Source organism: Harmonia axyridis, chromosome 7, assembly GCF_914767665.1.
Source record: "Harmonia axyridis chromosome 7, icHarAxyr1.1, whole genome shotgun sequence".
Classification (NCBI taxonomy): domain Eukaryota; kingdom Metazoa; phylum Arthropoda; class Insecta; order Coleoptera; family Coccinellidae; genus Harmonia; species Harmonia axyridis.
Window position 1 is genome coordinate 1,832,162 of NC_059507.1, and position 20,546 is coordinate 1,852,707.

A 20,546-nucleotide genomic window follows, 5' to 3' on the forward strand; every position below is an offset into this window, starting at 1 on the left:
TACCGAGTGCCAAAATATCCCCAAATCAATCATTGAGCCTTTTCACCAGAAAGTCACACATTAAGCACAAATGTTTTCGCTTTCAATAATTGTAGCCCAGAAAGAAATTCTTGTGGAGCATTGTTGCATTTGGGAGGTGAACAATGTGGGAGTTGCCATACAACGCTCGGCACTTAACGGCTACGTCTGAAAGCTACCTAATTCAGAACCCTATTTATACAGAGAGAGTGAGGCCTATTTCCATTGCGTGATCACGAAAAGCTTGCGACAGAAGGAAACACTCAGGGAGAGGAGCTGAATACAATCAGGAAATCATACGTATAAGTTTTCTTGGGGGGGAATAAATGAAGTGCCAATGCCGTGAGAGCAGATACTGTGTATTCGTAGCATTAGATTGTCGTTCGAGCGATCTTTTTTTTTCTTACCCTTACTTTAGGCTGGGTAGTGGAAGTATTGCCTTTTAGGTAATGCTTTTTCGTCCATATCTGAGTTGACTATTACTGATATCCCAGCCATTACAGTAGGGTGTACCCTCAGAGTAATAAACATAGATACAGGGAGCACATGTCATTTTCAGTAAACAATTTTGTCCCCAATATAATAATAATAATAAGTTTATTCACCAAAAAAATGTTTTACATAGATAACAAAAGAATAGTTGAGATGCAAATAAACCTGAATATGAACTATCAAATTTGATATGAAGCGCGCGGAAATGAAAACATATCAGTGATAACATATTTCACTCAATTCGCGTGTTTCTCCACAAAGAACGCACTTCTTATATCCCATAGTGATATTTACATCCAAAAATCTAAATCTCCTAAATTATTCGTGAAGACCCCTCAAATACAAACGTTTTTCAAACATCAAGATCTGATCTAAAACAAAGTAAGGTTTCAAAGGCGTAGCTTACGTGCAGGAGAAGTAGCAGTCTCGGGAATATTATCAAGTTTTTTTCGAAAATTTCCGATTTTTACCTATAATTTCTGAAATAATCCCCCAACTGTAAGCATTTTCGTGAACTAACGGGTGTTTTTTTTCGAGGTATATAACTTTAAGTTGGCATTACTGTTCAAGATGGCGACCGATTCAAAAGTTTTCAAGTGATTTATTCTCAATTTGGTTTGGCAATTCATCATGAATAGACTTACGCCTGAACAACGCTTGCAAATAGTGCAATTTTATTTTGAAAATAATGGTTCTGTGAGGAATACGTATCGCGCACTACGTCCATTAGCGATGAAGCGCACTTCTGGTTGAATGGCTACGTCAACAAACAAAACTGCCGCATTTGGAGTAAAGCTAATCCTCGAGTGTATGTCGAAACACTGTTACATCCAGAAAAACTGGCTCTTTGGTGCGCTTTATGGGCTGGTGGAATCATTGGTCCGTACTTCTTCAAAAACGATGATGGCCAGAATGTTACAGTGAATGGTGATCGGTATAGAGCCATGATTACTAACTTTTTCATTCCTGAATTGAACAACCATGATGTCCAGGAGCTGTAATTCCAACAAGACGGCGCAACATATCACACAGCTCGTGCCACAATCGATTTATTGAAAGACACGTTAGGTGACCGCCTAATTCCACGTTTTGGACCTGTGAATTGGCCTCCAAGATCTTGTGATTTAACACCGCTAGACTACTTTCTGTGGGGCTATGTAAAGTCATTGGTCTATGCGGATAAGCCACAAACCCTTGACCATTTGGAAGACAACATTCACCGTGTTATCACCGATATACGGCCACAAATGTTGGAAAAAGTCATCGGAAATTGGACGTCCGGATTGGACTACATCCGAGCCAGCCGTGGCGGTCATATGCCAGAAATCATATTTAAAATGTAATGCCATAAGATTATCTTGCGGATAAATAAAATTCATGTCAATCGAATAATCCATCGTCGTTTTATTGCAATTTGAAGTTCTATAGCCCTAAACAAAACACCCTTCATATGCCAAATTGAAGTGTAATATTTTTGAAGGGAAGGTGCTATGAGAAAAAGCTTGAAAAAAAAATCAAACTTCAACATCTAGTATCTCGAATACAAAGCCTATGTTCATGGAACTTTTTTTTTTAAATAACCCTAGAAATCTCCTATTTTCATCGATATCTTCAATTGAGGTACACCTGTATTTCCAGTTCACCAACACGGTCTTCCCTAATGAAAGTAAATCGCCATCTATCCATCGTATGTCCACCAATTTTCAGGGAGCAATTGAATATCTCCCTGTCTATCCTTCTCGACTTCATACTCGCATACCTAACGTGCCTACCAACAACGAATTACCCAGTTCCGCTAATCGAATTAAAGCCAGCTGGAGTATACAGATGAAAGCTTTTACTGGACTGGTTCATGAATAAGGCATGCCATCAGGCTAGCCGTCGATATTGTTTAGGTTTAGTGGATCCTGTCAGAAGCTTTGCAATATATATATGGGTTCCTGATCGACAAATAATCCTCTAGGCTCTAATGAAATCCAGGATAAAGGTTTTTTTCGTAATTCGATATATCGATCCGACGTACAGAGCTGTTTCTAGAAAGTACATATTATATCGAATGTCCCTGCAACTAATTGAAAAACAATTGGATATCGGGTTTGTCGGTGACTGGTTGAATCCGTTTAGTTTTCGTTGGTTACTACCTGCTTCGATTTCAATTGAATATTTGACAGATTTCAAATTATTCAATGATATTCTCGATGCTTGTAAATGAAGGTCTCTCCAATAGAATTGATACAATTTGAAATAATTACAATTTGCAATTACTGTAGATGTAATTGGTATGCGAAATAAATAGATCGTAGATGTCATACAGTAAGTTTAGGTATTTGTAAACATAACGCCATCGAAATATTGGTCGATTTGTGTCTGCATCATGAAGTTATTCTCGTAAGTAATTGCACGAGTGCATCAAAATTACCGATAATTTTGCATGACAGCGTGTTGTCATGAAAATGACCGAATGCAGTGTTTCAAAGAAAAAAAGCTGGGATGCGAAATTATCCGGTCATTTTGATGCACGAGTGTAATTCGGGGGAATATTTCCCGAATAAACTGTTACATCACTTGTCAAACTGATTTAGAATGGAATTGCCATAGATTCGAACTGTGAAAGATGCATAGAAACTATGCATCTATGAACAGAACAATTATCGCAGTGCAGTTTCGCTTCCTACAATGCAATTATCGCTGTAATTTTCGATAATTGTTTTCCACATACATAGAATTTTTGACAGGAGGGAAATATTCGATTAAACATGTCAGCTTACAAGCCAAACTCTCATCATTTGCGGGAGGTTCTCATTTTCTGCTTTTATATGAAGAAATCTGCGGCTGAGGCTCATCGAATATTCTCAATTACCTATGGCTATCAGTGAAAGAACGTGCTGAAAGTCGTTTCAATGCTTCCAGAATAGTGATTTTGACGTCGAAGACCAGCATGGCGGTGGAAGAGAGAAGGTTTTCGAAGATGCAGAATTGGAGGCGTAACTTGATCAAGACTCGTGTCAAACGCAACAAGAATTATCAGGATCAGTGGAAGTGAAGCAACAAGCCATTTCAAAACGCCTGAAAGTCATGAGAATGATTCAGAAACAAGGAAATTGGGTGCCGTACGAGTCGAAGCCGAGAGATGTTGAACGGCGTTTGTTTGCTTGTGAACAGCTGCTTGCAATGCAAAGACGGAAGGAATTCCTGCATCGCATTGTGACTGGAGACGAAAAATGGGTTCATTACGATAATCCCAAGCGCAGAAAATCATTGGGATATCCCGGCTATGCGTCCACGACGACGGCCAAACCGAATATTCACGCCTCAAAGATCATGCTCAGTATTTGGTGGGACCAGCTCGGCATAGTGTATTATGAATTGTTGAAACCGACTAAAACAATCATAGGCGATCGTTTCTAACGCAATTAATGCGTTTGAGCCGAACATTGAAAGACAAACGGCCGCAATACAACGAGAGACATGATAAAGTGATTTCACAGCATGACAATGCTCGACCCCATGTTGTTAAAGTGGTGAAGACATACTTGGAAACGGTGAAATAGGAAGTCCTTTCCCACTCGCCGTATTCTCCAGACGTTGTTCTTTCGGAATATCACTTGTTTCGATCAAAAGCACACGGTCTGTCTAATCAGGACTTCCGGTCTTATGAAGAAGTAAAAAATTTGATCGATTCGTGGATCGCTTCGAAACATGACCAGTTTTTTCAACGCGGGATTCGTACACTGCCCGAAAGATGGGAGAAAGTAGTGGCCAGCGATGGGACAATACTTTGAATCATAAATGTATAACTAACCTAAAGAAAGAACTGAAAAAAACTTTAATATTAAGCTTAAGTTGTACCTGAAAAATTTATTTTGTTTATTTCAACTTTGTTGTTGTTTTGAATATTATATAGTATTATTTTTTTGTATATTGTTGAATAGGCCTGATCACCAGTACTTGTACTCTATAAGAGGACAAGAATAAAGAAGTAAATAAATAAATAAAAATAACAAGTTTTTCACAATGAAGCCTCTTATTATTATTATTATCCTTTATATTGTTTCTTGTAATGTCAAATTCTGCATCTCAAAGTTTGTAATTATGCTATTTTTTTTCCTGATGTTGACTTGTTCTATACATTATTCTATGTCTTAGGGATCAATAAAGAATTGAATTGAATTATTTCGTAAAAAACGGCGAAATCAAAGTTGTACGCGTATCCTTCACCACATATCAATCAAAATATTCCCTCTCCAACCTTATCCTTTCAGTTTCATCGTAAAACCAAACAAAAATCGCAGTAACCCATTTCCAACCGAGTCATTCAGATTCCGATCGCCTTTGAAATCGCCGCCAAATCGACTATTCCCGATAGTTCTTTGTCCATTATACTGCGAAGAATTCATTCCGTTATGAACTCGAAGGAAAACATTTTCTCTGATACATATTACGATACAAATTGACTACTCATGTTCTGGAATGCTACTTTGTTATTTCCGCAATAAGCGGACTGAATGAATCCGACGGCGGAGACGGCGACGCCCGAAAGAAGTGCGAGGGAGAGGAGACAAGGACGCCGAAAATGGCTGGTAGTCAGCGACCGAACTAATGCAATAAGTGAAGCCATTTAGGTAAGAGCAAACCGAGATCTGGGCCGAATCGAAACAATGAGAGAAAGAAGCCTTTTATGCGACGCAACGCAGGAGCATTTCCCTCTCGTTCAATTTTCTTATAAAACCCCTATTTTCCATTAGGGCCATCATCGAAATGGAATACTGAAACACATCCACTAAATGGAGAATAATATCGACGATATTTTCGCTGTTTTATGGCCTGGACTTCTTTCGCGTTTTTCCTTTTCAATTTGAAGCGGCATAATCGAAGTGCGTTTCGAACATATATTATGGCGAATTGAAAATGAATCTTTTCGTGCAGATGTACCGCCAGGCAGTGGCGGTGGTAGGTCAAATGAAGACGTCGACGACATTTTTTTTAATTTTACAGTCAGATAGAAATCCGTTTTTTTTGGACATCTACAACACAGAGATCATTCATCTTTTTTGGTATTGGGTATTTCAACTTGTTTACATGACCAAACCTTTCCGATTTTTTTCTCCAAATTCAATCATTAACTTGCTATACTATCTATATTTTACAAAATTTTTCTTTAAATTTTCACAGCTCCTTCTGGGTATCGCAGTTTCTTTGTCAGTTAGTAAAGGGTGTTTTTTTAGAGCTATAGAACTTTAAATTACAATAAAACAAGATATTCGCAAGATAATCTTGTGGCATTACATTTTAAATATGATTTCTGACATATGACCGCCACGGCTGGCTCGGATGTAGTACAATCTGGACGTCCAATTCTCGATGATCTTTTCCAACATTTGTGGCCGTATATCGGCAATAACACGGCGAATGTTGGCGATATCCGCATAGATCAATAACTTTACACAGCCTCACAGAAAGTAGTCTAGCGGTGTTAAATCACAAGATCTTGGAGGCCAATTCACAGGTCCAAAACGTGAAATTAGGCGGTCACCAAACGTGTCCTTCAATAATTCGATTGTGGCACGAGCTGTGTGACATTTTGCGCCGTCTTGTTGGAACCGCAGCTTTTGGACATCATGTTTGTTTCATTCAGGAATGAAACAGTTGGTAATCATGGCTCTATACCGATCACTATTGACTGTAACGTTCTAGCCATCATCGTTTTTGAAGAAGTACGGATCAATGATTCCACCAGCCCATAAAGCGCACCAAACAGTCAGTTTTTCTGGATGTAACGGTGTTTCGACATATACTTGAGGATTAGCTTCACTCCAAATGCGGCAGTTTTGTTTGTTGACGTAGCCATTCAACCAGAAGTACGCTTCATCGCTAGACAAAATAAAATGGAAGTAGTACGCGATACTCATTCCGCACAGAACCATCATTTTCGAAATGAAATTGCACTATTTGCAAGCGTTGCTCAGGCGTGAGTCTATTCATGATGAATTGCCAAACCAAACTGAGAATAAATCACTTGACAGCTGTTAAATCGGTTGCCATCTTGAACAGTAATGCCAACTTAAAGTTATATACCTCGAAAAAAAACACCCGTTATAATATCATATATCGAAATAGAACAAATCGAAACTTCCATTGTATTCATTATTGAGATCATAAAATTAAATTTGAATTGAGGATTACATAATCCACATAAAACTGCATATGGTACCTCTATATCGTATCAGAATCGATAAAAACCGGTAAAAATTACAATTATCTATGAAAAACAGACCAAAAAACTAATGAAAACTTCCTACATGTTATTCATATGTTAGCTCAATCGTCTTGTTGCTATTGAAAATAATTATTCAATATCAATTTCTGTAAGGAATGTGGAAATATTGTTTTAAGTATGTAACCATAAAACAGTACATTTCACGTAATGAAACTACTATTTGAGTTCAAGGGAAATGATTCAATTCGTTAGTTTATATTCATTTCGATATGGTATAATTCAATTTATTTCTTGCACTGAATAGTGAATAAAAAGTGGAAGAATAACGACAAGTTCCATACAATGGTTTCTAATTTCATGATGAAATGACGGAAATGAGTTGTTTGAATTTGATTTCTCGAATGGATTCACAGCTAGGAAATTCAATGTGATAAATAATGAAACGATACTGTATTGTTTTCTTGAGGTGTAAAATTAAAAAAAAAATATTCCTCGATTTTCACATCTTGAAACACATGCACTCATATGCTCCTCCGATACCTTTTATGTAGAATTATTTATATTTGCTTCTGAAGAAGGCTTTTCAACTCTGGTAATCACTTCTTCATTTCAGCAAAATTTCGTTCCTTGCTTTGCTTGCACAGTAATTTTTCTCATCGGTAAATATTTTCTTATCAATACATGAAAATCGTTTTGCTCTATTTCTCAAGCAACACATTAACACTTGAAGCCTCCAGTTTGAGACGCCCCTGTTAACGTCAGTTCACTGTTGAAATTAGAGCAAAAATAGAGTATTAAGAATTTTTTCAGAAGAGACTATTGATTATAAAAAAAAAATTAAATGAAAAACTCACACCAAATTAATTGTGTTCAAATTTTTGGAGGTATGAATTATCTAGAACAATATATCTAACCAGGGAGCTTATTTCCTGCAGAACACTCCACCAGAAAAATTCCATCTAATAACTTCGGAAGCCATCCGTACAAATATGTTCAAGTTCTTATTAAAGAATCCAAAAAGTAATTCGAAGTTGTAATTGAAATGGTGAAGTGTAATAATTGTGTGGAGCATCAAGCTAGCGATGTGAGCTACGGGGTAGGCCAAAACGGAAAAGATAGGAAATGAAGTAGCAGGAGAGAGAGGGAAGACTCAGTGGCGTAGCGACTGGAAGGGGTGAGACGCTGAGGCGGCGCTTGGTAGGAACAAAAATTAAGAAGGACAAATCAGAACTATAGGGTGTTTTTTTTTGAGGTATATAACTTTAAGTTGGCATTACTGTTCAAGATGGCGACCGATTTGATAGCTGTCAAGTGATTTATTCTCAGTTTGGTTTGGCAATTCATCATGAATAGACTCACGCCTGAACAACGCTCCCAAATAGTGCAATTTCATTTCAAAAATAATAGTTCTGTGCGGAATACGTATCGCGCACTACGTCCATTTTATTTTGTTTAGCGATGAAGCGCACTTCTGGTTGAATGACTACGTCAACAAACAAAACTGCCGCATTTGGAGTGAAGCTACTCCTCAAGTGTATGTCGAAACACCGTTACATCCAGAAAAACTGACTGTTTGGTCCGCTTTATGGGCTGGTGGAATCATTGGTCCGTACTTCTTCAAAAACGATGATGGCCAGAACGTTACAGTCAATGGTGATCGGTATAGAGCCATTATTACTAACTTTTTCATTCCTGAATTGAACAATCATGATGTCCAGGAGATGTGGTTCCAACAAGACGGCGCAACATGTCACACAGCTCGTGCCACAATTGATTCATTGAAAAACACGTTTGGTGACCGCCTAATTTCACGTTTTGGACCTGTGAATTGTCCTCCAAGATCTTGTGATTTAACACCGCTAGACTACTTTCTGTGGGGCTCTGTGAAGTCATTGGTCTATGGGGATAAGCCACAAACCCTTGACCATTTGGAAGCCTTATTACATTACATTACATCCTTGATTTTAAATATTTATTGCTTGACTTGGTATTAAGCTACTTGATATTACTTGATCTTGATATAAACGCGTCGCACGGCATATATTTCTGCAATCTCGTGCGCGCTTAGATTAAATAAGAGGATTCCTCGAGCACCAAGAGACTGAAGCATTAGCCAGTGTGACTTTATTAGTAGTTTTCTCACATTTCTATGAAAAAAATTGGTAGATATTGGAAATTTCAGAAATGTCTTTCCAAACTTGGCCAAAGGATTTTTTATCAACACCACCATCTTCAGCTCCTGTTGAAAGACAATATTTCAGAGCTGCTCTTACAGTTACAAAAACCCGCCATAGGTCAGGCGACAAATCTATTAGATGTCTCATGTATCTTAGATATTATATGGACGATTATGAGATCTTTCCAAACTTGGCCAAAAGGGCCAAGAATTTTTTATCAACGCCAGCATCTTCAGCTCCAGTTGAAAGACAATTTTCCAGAGCTGCTCTTACAGTTACAAAAACCCGCAATAGGTTAGGCGACAAACTTTTAAGATGTCTCATGTGTCTTAGATCCTGGATAGAAAATTATGGAATCAAACAAAGCCTGGAGGTTTCTCAATATTAAGAAAGCAGCATCACTTATCTCTTTACAGTCCTTTTGTTACCAGAATTTTCATTTGGTTTAATCTTTTCATGTAATATTAAGAAACTACTACTTGAGCTTGAGCCAAGTAGCTTGAATATCAAGCCAAGTCGTGAATCCCTTATGTTGCCTATGATGCAATTTCAAATTGCCATATTTATTTCAAAATTCTCAGAATTGACGGTTGAAATGGTATCTTTGCAGTATTCCACAACAAATATTTAATTTCCGTTTAGAGGAGAACACCCCATTCTCGCAACGCCACTGAGAAGAATAGGGACGCGATAATAAGGAAGGAGATACCCTGGTTCGGTTCCATTTCCCCCACCTCTTTACACTACACACTCATACAAGGATTTAATTAGAAAATTAAATTGACTTTTATTGAAACTGCACTGCAGCAAGCGGTAATAGCTTCAGTACGCTTAGATAACGGTTTCATTAATTACTTCTAGACCGAAAGTAATTTATATCTATCTCCTAGTGACGTTCCTATTTTAGGTGTATGAATGAAGCGAACCAATGACGCAAACCAACGCCTTCTCTTTCACACAGAAAAAACAAGCGTGATGGAAAATTAATTTGCATAGTTCACGCCAAGGATTTCTGTAATAAATTTAATTAAACTTGAGATGTAAAGACAGGATGATCTTCTTCGGGAGGGGGGTTTGGAACTAGAGATTGTAACTTGGCGCAAACAGGGAACTGGAGATGGAATGGAGGATATTAATGTACAATTTCCACCCCCAAGTTGATTTTCGGTGATGAATCACATGTGGAATAAGGCCCGTATCAGATTAAAACGCCGGCGAGATCTTCATCAAACCAATTACCCAACGTGTGAACAAAAACAGATGAGGCAAGTTTTGCAGGTTTATTTAATATATCATGCAGACGGGGGTGGTTTGCTAAAAGAAGAGTGTTCTCTTCATGAAAATCGAATTTTGTTCGCGCATTCATGAATTGTATCAAAGTTGAAACATAAAGAGATTAAACCAAATGAAAATTCTGTTAACAAAAGGACTGTAAAGAGATAAGTGATGCTGCTTTCTAAAATTCAGAAACAGGCTTTGTTTGATTTCATAATTTTCTATCCAGGATCTAGGACACATAAGGCATCTTAAAGATTTGTCGCCTAACTTATTGCAGGTTTTTATAACTGTTAAAGCAGCTCTGAAAAATTGTCTTTCAACAGGAGCTGAAGATGCTGGCGTTGATAAAAAATCCTTGGCTATTTTGGCCAAGGTTGGAAAGATATTTCTGAAACTATCAAATACTACCAATAGATTTCATAGAAATGTGAGAAAACTACTAATAAAGTCACACTGGCGAATGCTTCATTCTATCGGCCTTCGAGGAATCCCCTTATTTAGTCTAAGCGCCTACGAGATTGCAGAAATATATGCCGTACGACGCGTGCATATCAAGCTCAAGTAATATTAAGTAGCTTGATATCAAGTCAAGCAATAAATATCCAAAATCAAGTCAAGTCGAGCTCAAGTATGTAATTTTTCACGAGCTTGATTTTCAAGTCAAGTAGTTGGTTAAAATGTCAAGCTACTTGGCTTGATGAATCCCTAGCTACATCAATAGCTTGTATGGATGTGTCATCAGCAAGACTACCCTTTTTGGTCCGTTCAGTTATGGGGAAGTCTGCAGTGTATAAGAGGTATAGTAGAGGGCCCAGTACACTCCCCTGAAGAACACCTCCTCTAATTGCTTTTTGGTCGATCGCTTAGGTAAGATTTGAACAGTTAGAAGATAATGTGCGCTTTTCCTTGATTTCGTGGAGAAAGCCTTCATGTGGAACCCAATTCAATGCTTGGCTTATACCCCAAGTGCATAAAAGTGGATATCAACAAGATTATGATTAAATTTTGTAACCGTGCAGTTTCGAACTAATTAATTGATTAAGTTCATTTTCAGAGACTGTAATGTCTCTAAAGAAAAAATAATATCTTTTTGTTACTGTAGAATCTATCTATTATATTTAAATCGAATACTCACAGTTATAGAAATGATATAGAAGTCACCCACAAAAAAAAACAATAGTATTGATTGCTCGCACTTGATCTGTACAATGAACCATGTGAAACTATTTAAGCCGGGAATACCACCAATTCATAAAACAGATCAGAACTGTAATCAGAAATCGAAACATTTAGACTTACCAGCAAACGTTTATGTGTGCTCATGAAATGTAAATATTATTCATTGTTTAAGCATTCAATATACGATCACTCACCCTAGTTCAAACGTATATAAATTTATAGACCATTGGCGTACCGATCGTATTTTCTGCATGGTGGCGACAGAATCGGAATGATATCTTGATTTGTTCTTGAAAACAAAAAATTGTTATGATGTGTTGTTGAAAGTAATAGAAATAAAAATTTTTTTGAACTTGATGATGCACGATTACTGAGAATACAGAAATTAATTCAGGCAATAATCAGGAATTTCAAATACCCTCACGTATCTACACCTATGTGGATTGAATATTCAATAAATCTCTCAACATTTTCGTTGGTTAGACGGCGTGATCAGAAGATTTATTTATAAAAGACGAACAAAAAATTCAATTTGAGATCAGGTAGATCTAAATACGTGAGTCAAAAATAGATGCTAAATATTCTTGTCATATTGATTTAGAATTCTTGAATATATTCAGAGAGGAGAGTTTGTTTACACTTTTTTTACTTAATTTGATATGGAAATGGTCTCAAATAGAAATTCTTTACCACTGAGTGCAAATAACATTCGTGGTTTATAAAGGGTGTTTTCTTTAGAGCTATAGAACTTTAAATTGCAATAAAACAACGATGGATTATTCGATTGACATGAATTTTATTTATCCGCAAGATAATCTTATGGCATTACATTTTAAATATGATTTCTGGCATATGACCGCCACGGCTGGCTCGGACGTAGTCCAGTCTGGACGTCCAATTTTCGATGACTTTTTCCAACATTTGAGGCCGTATATCGGCAATAACACGGCGAATGTTGTATTCCAAATGGTCAAGGGTTTGTGGCTTATCCGCATAGACCAATGACTTTACATAGCCCCACAAAAAGTAGTCTAGCGGTGTTGAATCACAAGATCTTGGAGGCCAATACACAGGTCCAAAACGTGAAATTAGGCGGTCACCAAACGTGTCTTTCAATAAATCGATTGTGGCACGAGCTGTGTGACATGTTGCGCCGTCTTGTTGGAACCACAGCTCCTGGACATCATGGTTGTTCAATTCAAGAATGAAAAAGTTAGTAATGATGGCTCTATATCGATCACCATTGACTGTAACGTTCTGGCCATCATCGTTTTTGAAGAAGTACGGACCAAGGATTTCACCAGCCCATAAAGCGCACCAAACAGTCAGTTTTTCTGGATGTAATGGTGTTTCGACATACACTTGAGGATTAGCTTCACTCCAAATGCGGCAGTTTTGTTTGTTGACGCAGCCATTCAACCAGAAGTGCGCTTCATCGCTAAACAAAATAAAATGGACGTAGTTCGTATTTCGCACAGAACCATTATTTTCGAAATAAAATTGCACTATTTGCAAGCGTTGTTCAGGCGTGAGTCTCTTCATGATGAATTGCCAAACCAAATTGGGAATTAATCACTTGACAGCTGTTAAATCGGTCGCCATCTTAAACAGTAATGCCAACTTAAAGTTATATACCTCGAAAAAAAATACCCTATATAATATTCATTGATTACCTTCAAAAGGGTCAGACCATCAACAGCGATTATATTATAGCGTTATTGGATCGTTCAAAGGATGAAATGGTCAAAACAACAGCACCATTTGAAAATAAAAAGGTACTGTGCATGAATTGTGCTTCGAATTGCTTCTGCATCCACCGTATTCGCCAGATCTGGCCCCCAGCTACTTTTTCCTGTTCTCAGACCTGAAAAGAATGCTCGCTGGAAAGAAATTTAGCACCAATGAAGAAGTAATCGCAGAAACTAAGGCCTATTTTGAAGCGAAAGACAAATCGTACTACAAAAATGGTATCGAAAAGTTGGAAGATCGCTATAATCGCTGTTTCGCCCTCGAAGGCAACTATGTTGAATAATAAACTCGAATTTTGCCAAAAAAATGTGTTTTACTATGGTAGACCGGGGACTCTTCAATTGGCCTGTTATGTAGAGATAGTTATCAGAAAATCTGAAATCCTTCATTATTTTCTGCCAGAAATGGAGGGGTCGATAAGCGTCCCCGCCTGCGCTGATCCAACAGCGATCTAGGCGATCTAGCCTCGATTTGATCGCGTTTAGAATTCCGTGAGATACGGCTTGAAAACCAATTTCAATTTCGTCTTCCGGCTTCATGTGCTCCCATCTGGACTGCGGCTGGCCCCTGATGCACGTATATCTGTTGGTTATTTGATATTCCACGATATTTATGATTTCGTTTTCGGCTGACTGCTAAATCTATTGGACCGGCTATCATCGGAAAGATTTCGAGAGACCATATTGCCAATCCCGCAGCATTTGGGGCGGACTACAGTATGTCCGCAATCGTTCAAAATGAAATTGAATTAAAGATGGAATCTTCCACGTATTTCGGTCCATCTTTCAGTATTTTGTATTATCTCATCTGGTAGATGCTTAAATAATTCCCTGAAGGACAACACTCTTGTAAAGCGTTGAACTTTTAATGATGTAAATGAAAGGATGTAGCTTTCTCGGCTTGTCCTAACTAGTAAAATCTTTGAATCGAATTTTGAAGGGAAACTTGTTTAAATAACGTATTTTGAAACAAAAAACCCAATAGAAAAATTGTCAGCGGTTAATTTTTCGTATGTTGTAGAATATGTCCCTATACTTACTAACATTAAGTTTATACTCCTTCTTCGCTCAGTATTTTCAAGTCAGTGTAGAGTCCCGCCACCTTGTTACATAGAAGTCATTGTGAATTGAAACCTGATGGTAATAAACATAGATATAGGGAGCATATGTCATTTTCAGTGATCAAATTTGACATGAAGCGCGCAGAAATGAAATCATATCAGTGATACGATATTTCACTCAATTCGCGAGTTTCTCCACGAAGAACGCACTTCTCATGTCCCATAGTGAATCGACGTTTCATATTAACTCAAAATATATTGAAATAAATACCCAAATATATCAGAAATTCGGAAAACAAACTTCAAGCGCGCCAAACGACTTGAAACAACCGATGACACTAGGAGAGCAAAAGTTGCCAAACCTTGGATTCCAGCAGGTAGATACAGAAAATAATAAATATTCTGCTTATTATAAATTTGACCACTAAGAAAAATATCGAATTCCAAATATTCAAATTACCATATTTAATCGGGAGTCACTCAAATATATACAGGGTGGCCATTTGAAAACGAAACAGACGAGATTACAGACGAAATAAAGTTTTTCGATAGAAATGCTCGGACAGGTCGATTTCTGTTTCGAGGGGGACAACTTAAGATGTAGGTTACGGACGCATAGCGCTTCAACCCTTGCTACTACAACCCTCACCCCCAAATTTTGAATAGGGAAGATGGGGTGAGTGATACCTCATTTGAAAGGAATTTTTATACTGATTTCAGCACAGTAATTGTTTTTTCATTTTATGCATTAGTTCTCGAAATATTCTTAACTAAGTATTTGAAAATGAAGTAGTGTTTTCATAGCACTTGTAGTGTTTTGTGAAAAATCGACATTTTGAGCTTCAAAACAACCATGACTGTGGCTTCCTTCCTAAATAACTAACGCATGAATATTTCGAGAACTAATGCATAAAATGAAAAAAAAATTACTGTGCTGAAATCAGTATAAATATACCTTTCAATTGAGGTATCACTCACCCCATCTTCCCTATTCAAAAATTGGGGGTGAAGGTTGTAGCAGCAAGGGTTGAAGCGCTATGCGTCCGTAACCTACATCTTAAGTTGTCCCCCTCGAAACAGAAATCGACCTGTCCGAGCATTTCTATCGAAAAACTTTATTTCGTCTGTAATCTCGTCTGTTTCGTTTTCAAATGGCCACCCTGTATATTTCATTCAATATAATATACATTCATAACGATATAGTAAAATTGTTGATTTGAAAATATATCACAATCCGATAACGTAATCTAACCATGTTGGGGACATATGAAAACTGCGTATACTACCTCCACCTATGTTTATTACTCTATGATTGAAACTAGACGAATATTTCGAGTGGGAATGTCAACAAAGAAGACGCCGTGAAATATGGCAGGATTTTCGACTTCAGGAGTTTTAATGTCCGAAAGACGGCAACAAATCGTGGTCCAAGTGTCCTTCGCAGGACACTCCAAGCTTTTGAAATCAATGCCAACAGTGAATGAACGTGTCATCATCTTGTACGGGACATGTCACGTGCCTCGAACAATATCCTCAAACAGAAGATTTATTATCGTTTCTTATATATGAGATTTTATACCGGCTTCATAGCGAGGGTACGCTCTCAATCCTCCCTCTGTTGTCCTTCGAAAAGTCCACCACCGTTGCCATTTTATCAGGAAGAATTTTCGCTTTCAGAGAGTATAATAAATCGAAGGTTTGTTTACGTGGAATTTTATATCGCATTGGTGATAGTTTTTATAATATGAGTTGTAACGGGTGTTTTTTTTCGAGGTATATAACTTTAAGTTGGCATTACTGTTCAAGATGGCGTCCGATTCAACAACTGTCGAGTGATTTATTCCCAATTTGGTTTGGCAATTCATCAAGATTAGACTCACGCCTGAACAACGCTTGCAAATAGTGCAATTTTATTTCGAAAATAATGGTTATACGTATCGCGCACTACGTCCATTTTATTTTGTTTAGCGATGAAGCGCACTTCTGGTTGAATGGCTACGTCAACAAACAAAACTGCCGCATTTGGAGTGAAGCTAATCCTCAAGTGTATGTCGAAATACCGTTGCATCCAGAAAAACTGACTGTTTGGTGCGCTTTATGGGCTGGTGGACTCATCGGTCCGTAATTCTTCAAAAACGATGATGGCCAGAACGTTACAGTCAGTGGTGATCGGTAAAGAGCCATGATTACTAACTTTTTCATTCCTGAATTGAACAACCATGATGTCCAGGAGCTGTGGTTCCAACAAGACGGCGCAACATGTCACACAGCTCGTGCCACAATCGATTTATTGAAAGACACGTTTGGTGACCGCCGTATTTTCTTGTTTTGGACCTGTGAATTGGCCTTCAAGATCTTGTGATTTAACACCGCTAGACTAATTTCTGTGGGGGGTATGTAAAGTCATTGGTCTATGCGGATAAGCCACAACCCCTTGACCATTTGGAAGACAACATTCGCCGTGTTATTGCCGATATACGGCCACAAATGTTGGAAAAAGTCATCGAAAATTGGACGTCCAGATTGGACTACATCCGAGCCAGCCGTGGCGGTCATATGCCACAAGATTATCTTGCGAATAAATAAAATTCATGTCAATCGAATAATCCCTAGTTGTTTTATTGCAATTTAAAGTTCTATAGCTCTAAAAAAACACCCTTTACCACTCCACAACTCAAAAGACAGTAGTGGATAAAGAGTAGATCATTCGACTTCGAAGAGTCACTAACCCCATCTTCCGTCTAAAATCCAAATAGTCCGCATAAAGCTGTCAACGGACGACAAGCGATCATATCTCAAAACGCCAGATATCATGTAGTTGTCTGGCCATAATTCACCCGGTACACTTTTATTGTCGTCATAACACGGTAATGGTGATCCGACATCCTTTGGATGTAGCTATCTTAATTAAGGGGGCACCATTAAGCAACGCCTACATGACATATCCGAAGTTGGACGATCCGGTAGAGAGAGGTATAGATTGGATTGATTGTAATTGAATTCGGTTCGTAAAGTCGAAGTGTACGTTATGATAAATGACAATTTGCGCCATCCAAAACGATGAATTATCGGATCTACGTTAACTTGTTATGTAGCCCTGTGCAAATGGACAATGTATATGCGCGTATGTTGTGCATATGGGGGCCCATTATGCGATTAATTGAGGTTCTATCTCGATTCTAATGATGCGGGGGTTTAAGGTACCATACGCGGTACGATTTGTCGGACGTGCGTTGAAACTTTGAGGACTTTGAAGGTGATGATCAGAAATTACTTGTTCGACAAGATTCCAACCATCGATAATAAATCGTTGGAATCGGTCGAGGCAAAAAAAAAGTTAACTCCTTTCCTCCCTTGAAAATTTCATTTTTCTTGAAAGGTATAGGCATAATGGGCATGAATTGTGATATCGTCATATCTCCTAAAATATACTACGCAAAAAAATTAACGCACATTCTGAAAATCTCAATTTTAATGATAGTTAACTCTACATTGACTTTATAAATTATTTTTTATGTTCTCTCGGAAAGGTTTTGAACGGAACAAGACACACTAAATAGAAGAAAAATTCAGGAATAATCGAATCTTATGTGAAAGAAGAGAAATAAACAATTTTCAAAATACTGGAAGGCTGATAAGTGATTTAATACTTGGTATTTCCACCCCTTGCGTTAATTACAGCTCGGCAACGACGGTTCATACTCAAAATGAGTGATCTTCAAATGTTATGATCTAATCCTTTCCAGATTTCTCTGGGTTGGATTCCTAAGTCATTAAGAGTAGCTGGATGATTGTCTGAACTTCTCAGCCTTCTATTGAGGTTGTCCCAAACCTGCTCAATCGGATTGAGATCTGGACTTCTTGCTGGCCAATCCATTCAAGAGACTTCAACCTCTTCAAGGTACTCCTGAACGATGCGCGCACGATGGGGTCTGGCATTATCGTCCATAAAAATGAAATTTTCACCAATGTATGGGGAAAATGGCACTACATGCTTTGCAAGAATGTTCCTTATGTACCTATCAACATTCATAGCTCCATTATCAACGACCACTAGGTCTGTGCGAGCAGTCAAAGATATTCCACCCCATACCATAATCGATCCTCCCCCGAAACCAGTAGTATTCAGGAAATTGCACTGAGCATATCTTTCATGTGGACGTCTGTATACCAGGGAACGTCGATCACAATGGAAGAGGCAGAATCTAGAGTCATCTGTGAAGAGAACTCTTTCCCAATCAGCCTCTTCCCAATGGATATGCTCTCTCGCAAAATCCAAACGCACCCTTCGATGGGCTGGGGTAAGAGCTGGGCCTCTTGCCGCGACACGAGGCCTCAAATCATATTCTCTGAAACGATTTCTTATTGTCTGAGTGCTAATTCGCATCCCATGAGTTTGCTCAAGATGATTTTGAAGGAGGCGAGCGGTTGCAAACCGTTGTCTAAACGAAGAAACTCTCAAGTAACGTTCTTGAATGGCAGTTGTTACCCATGGTCTGCCCTGTCCTGATCTTCGGACATTCATACCTGTTGAAAGTGGATAACATTTGCATGCATAATTCTGATAGAAATAATTATCATTGAGAACACCTTCAGTTGTAGAATAAATTTGAGATTTCCATAATGTGCGTTAATTTTTTTGCGCATGTATTTGTCACAGACCCCTCGAATGAAAACGTCTTTCAAAGATCGAGCTCTGATCTGAAACATAGTGGGGTTTCAAGTGCATAGCTTGTGTCCAGGAGCAGCCTCAAGAAAATTATCAAGTTTTTTTTCGGGAATTTCAGATTTTTACTAATAACTTCTGAAATGATCTACTAATTGCCGAACTGCAAGCATTTCCGTGATCTACATAGTCGAATCCAGGAGAAGTTGCAGCCTCGGGAATATTATCAATTTCTTTCTGGAAAATTTCAGATTTTTTTCCTTTAATTTCTGAAATAAGGTACTGATCGCCTAACTGCAAACAGGCCTGAAGAGATGCACAAATCAAACAAGGACAGTAAAAGGCCTAGTGTATAGGAAGTTCACGCACCATCTGCCATTTGATACACATCCTATCCACTGGAGGAGAGGAGAGTTAGGGCGATGGACAACATAGTAATAATAACAGACAGAGAAGCATTAATAAAGAGCATATACAACCGAAATACAAGACTACCAATAACGGCACACATACAGAAACAAATTGAGGTACGAAATGGTGAAGGGAAAGACACATATATAATATGGAGGAAAGGAAAGCACTATGGAACGGATAGGGAAGCAATAGCACATGAACTAGCACGACAGGCGACAGAAAGAAGAACCATAGATGTAGAGAACAGACAATATACGTATAAAACGAGACAGCAGATGAAGGCGGAAAATTATGGGAGGTTAATGGAGAGGTGGCAAAGGAGTTGGGATAATGGAAGTAAAGGAAGAGAACTGTACGAACACTGCAGACAAGTGGGCAACGAGATAATACAGCTCAACTTCAAGGCATCGCAGTTGATGACGGGTCATGGAAACATGGAGTCATACAAGAAAAGGTTCAAGTTGAAGGAGACAACGGGAAAATGTGGTTGTGACAGAAACGAGGAAGAGGACGCTACACATATAAGACAACATTGTACATTTGATTTCAGACAAACAGCAAGAGAAAATATAGAAAAGAAATATGGAGACCTAATGGTTCAATTGAGGAAGGATGGAAGAAAAAAAAATGACACAGACATACAGAAGGCTAATGAGTGGGCAAATGAAGTAATACTGGACTCGCAAATTTAGAAACTGGAAGTTGGCGCGAAAGGTTGATGAACTAGATAGTAGGTAGCTAAGAGCGAAAGACAAAAGAGCTAAAACCGAAAGGTGGGAAGCAACAAAACCGACAAAACCGACACCCTATCCAATCCCGATAGATCCCCCAGGCCGAATCCGTCCCTGTTCCTCTTGTACTCATATCCGGCACGGCGAAATCTTGAGTAAACTGTCTGTGTAAGCGGCTAGCATTAATTAATGAGGAACTCTGCTAATTGCACCGGGACGAGCAGGAGATTGCCTACTGCCTGCGCCGTGATTGGTTATTCCCGTCGAGATCCCGAAATAATTACAACAATCAAACTACACAGGCGGGCGGCACTGCGTTCGTTAACTTCCTTCATCCAGCCAGCCTCACGTCTGGATTCCATGTCATTAGCCCGATTCCTCCCGATGAAGGCAGTCGATTATGTGGGGATAATGGCACCAAAAACTAGATTGCCGGGGGAAACAATCGACGACGAACGTCTATACCCCCTTCGGTCCCCCCCGCTACCGGACGGCCCTGTTCCGAATCAGCTGCCCTTGTCCTTTCCTGATTGATTTAATCTGGGATGAGGAGATGACGATTTGG

General features: G+C 38.5%; 1 protein-coding gene across 6 annotated transcripts in view; it reads right to left on the reverse strand.

The window, feature by feature from the left end:
* Positions 1–20,546, reverse strand: part of LOC123684395 (LIM domain only protein 3-like) — a 197,809-nt gene that overhangs the window by 80,521 nt on the left and 96,742 nt on the right. For 2 of the 6 annotated variants that reach the window (XM_045623640.1, XM_045623634.1), the window contains exon 1: positions 11,318–11,434. The exons of 3 other annotated variants lie outside the window; for them this stretch is intronic. The gene's annotated coding sequence lies outside the window, so the exon portion shown is untranslated. Of the gene's footprint in view, positions 1–11,317; positions 11,438–20,546 lie in introns of those variants that run through there. One more of the 6 variants, XM_045623639.1, reaches the window with a different exon arrangement.